The 3119-nt window shown below is 58.7% G+C and overlaps 1 pseudogene; it reads left to right on the top strand.

The window, feature by feature from the left end:
- The first annotated feature begins 818 nt into the window (after positions 1-818).
- On the top strand, positions 819-2417 carry LOC124694997 (annotated as a pseudogene).
- Positions 2418-3119: the final 702 nt, after the last annotated feature.

Here is a 3119-nt window from a genome sequence, read left to right as displayed (position 1 = left end):
CACTAGTCGGAGGATACAAGGTAGATGCTACTTGGATGACAGACCAAATAGATCTCGCGAACTGGCACTGGAAGAAAAGGTGTTTAATAGTTTCATCATGATGACAAAAAACACATCGAGTACTTCCGTGCCAATTCCGCTTAACAAGATTGTCTTTGGTGAGGATGACACCTCGATGAAGATACCATCCAAATATTTTTATTTTCAATGGTATCTTCATCTTCCAAATTTTCTTATTATTATCAACCGGTAAATCAGAATAAAGTATGGCACTGTATAAAGATTTGACCGAGAAAGAGTCATCTACATGTAAATTCCACCTAAATTCATCGGGAACATACCTAGCAATCGGACTATCAGAACGATTAGTCAAGTTAAAGGCTAAAGGATTAACACAACCAATTAGTAGTAATTGACACTATGAGGTCCCGAGCTGCGTGATTCGGCTGATTTTTTGAAAAGTGATCACCGAACCTTAAAAAAAAAGAAGCAAGGGCTAGTTTGCAGCTAAACTTCACAATGCATCCTTGGAGGTCGACACGTAGGGGCTGCGATGTTCTTGAAGTAGTCTAGCAAGGCAAAAGTGGATGCTACCTATTAACATGAAAATAAACCAGATATGGCAAGTGATTATTGTAATCTCTTTATTGTAATCTCTTTCTTGCATTTCTGACCGCCTCGCTTCCCCAAATTGACAATTGGAGATGGAGGACAGTGGAGCATTAGTTGTGTGCAATTTACTCCACCCTACCTAGCCCTGCTCTTCCTCCCCCCCTGCTGATCACCCACCGCCGCCCGCCGCCCGCCGCCCGTCGCCGATGCCAGCCCCTCCTTTGCCCAAGCCTGTGTGCCTCCCCCTCCTCCTCGCGCTCGCCGTCGCCGCGACGCTGCTGTACGCCGCCGGGCTCCACGCCACACTCGCGCGCGTCCGCCCCGCGCCGAACCCTGCCACCATGCGCGACGGGCAGACGACCCTCGCGCTCCGCCTCGCCAAGCAGCTCGCGCCTGCAACCGGCGACAACACCGCCACCAAGGGCAACGTCGCCTTCTCCCCGGTGTCCATCCACGCGGCGCTGTCCCTCGTGGCCGCGGGGGCGCGCGGCGCCACGCTCGACCAGCTGCTCGCCTTCCTCGGGGCGCCGTCCGCGGCGGCCCTCGCCGACTCCGGACGCCGCGTCGTCCACCGCGTCCTGGCCGATCGAGCGGCTTCCGGGGGGGCCGCGCGTCCTCTTCGGCGGCGGCGTCTGGGCCGACGCCTCGCTCGGCGCGCTCAAGACGGCCTTCCAGGACGTCGCGGTTCAGTCCTACAGGTCCGAGGCCCACACCGTGAGCTTCGCCGACGAGGTACGCGCGTCAGTTCTTAGTCACTCCAGAATTTCACATCGACTTCGAATCTCTGACAAATCGGCCATGGTTTCTCAAGCCCGAAGAAGTAGCCAAGGCAATCAACGGCTGGGTGAAGAAGGCCACGAACAACGTCATCGACTCCATCGTCTCCGCCAAGGACATCAGCGCCGGCGTCGACCTCGTGCTCGCCAATGCGGTTTACTTCAAGGCCAAATGGCAGATTCCATTCAGACCGAGTGCCACGCGGCCCGGCTCGTTCCACCGGCTCGACGGCAGCAGTGTCGACGCGCAGTTCATGTCCCGGACCATGTACGCCGCGCAGTACGCGTCGTCCTCGGACGGCTTCAAGGTCCTCCAGCTCCCCTACGAGCACCGCCGGCGAGATTTCGGCATGCGGCGCGGCCGTGGCGACGGCGACGCGGCTGGCGTGGCTTCGCCTGACGCGGAAGACGACACGCGCTTCTCCATGTACCTCTTCCTCCCGGACGAGCGCCAGGGGATCGCCGGCATGGTGGACGCGGTCGCCGCGGGGCCAGACTACCTGTACAATGTTCTGAAGACGACGGCGGCTAACACTGTCACGGTTACGCTGCCCAAGTTCGCCATAAGCTTCGAGCGGGACATCGTCGACGACCTCCGTCTGCTGGGCCTCTCGCTGCCGTTCTCGTCGGAGTCGGCGGACCTGCGGGGCATTTTCGAGAAGGAGCGGCCGACGTTTTTCGGCAAGATTCTGCACAAGGCGGTCGTCAAGGTGAACGAACAAGGGACGGAGGCGGCAGCGGTCACGATGGGTATGATGTTCGGAGCTGGGAGGCAGAAACCGGTCGAGTTCGTCGCTGACCATCCCTTCAGTTTCTTCATCATGGAGGAGCGCTCAGGGGTCATCGTCTTCGCCGGCCATGTCCTTGATCCCACCAACTGATAAGCATTCGGCTATAGAAACGTCAGGCACTGCTACTTGCCGATATTCTGCCATCTTCTTGTGCTAGCTTGTCCTTGATCTTGATCCCAGTCACCAACTGATAAGCATCGAGCTAAGGATATTTGCTGCTATTCTACCATCTTCTTGTACTAGCTAGCTGCTTAATTTCCAGTTTCATATACTGTGGGTGTGTTCGGTTTGAGAACCGGAAGGAATGGAACGGAATGGTTCCATTTCGACGGCATGGGATGGTTCCGACCCCGTGTTTGGTTCAGAAAAAGTCGAGGAACGGAATGGTTCCGTTTTCTGTTCGGTTCAGGAATTCCACAGCGGAACGGGAACGGCCTAAATATGATTTTATTTGTCCAAATCAAAATTAACATGAGCTAAACATGATTTTTTTTGCAAATCAAAGTCAACTCAGGGCAAAATTAACAAGAACGGAGGAGGAGCACGGCGTGCCCTGCCTGGCCGCCGCTCGTGCCTGGCCGCCGCTTGCTGCCGCGGGCTGGGCGCCTGCTCGCCTCCGGCTGGCCGCCGCCTCTGCTTGCCGGCCGCCGCTTGCTGCCCCTGCCTGGCCGCCGCTTGCTGCCGCGGGCTGGGCACCTGCTCGCCTCCGGCCGGCCGTCGCTTGCTGCCCCTGCCTGGCCGCCGCTTGCTGCCGCGGGCTGGGCGCCTGCTCGCCTCCGGCCGGCCGCCGCCTCTGCTTGCCGGCCGCCGCGCCGCCTCCTCTGCTCGCTGGCCGCTGCGCCGCCGCATCTGCTCGCCGGCTGCCGCGCCGCTAGCCCCCGCCGCCCCGCGTCGCTAGCCCCCGCCGGCGTCCTTGGAGAAGAACCGCGTGAGAGAGAGA

Source organism: Lolium rigidum, chromosome 3 (assembly GCF_022539505.1).
Source record: "Lolium rigidum isolate FL_2022 chromosome 3, APGP_CSIRO_Lrig_0.1, whole genome shotgun sequence".
NCBI classification, from domain to species: domain Eukaryota; kingdom Viridiplantae; phylum Streptophyta; class Magnoliopsida; order Poales; family Poaceae; genus Lolium; species Lolium rigidum.
The sequence above is the reverse complement of the archived record's forward strand: the minus strand, read 5'-3'. Positions and strand labels throughout refer to the sequence as shown.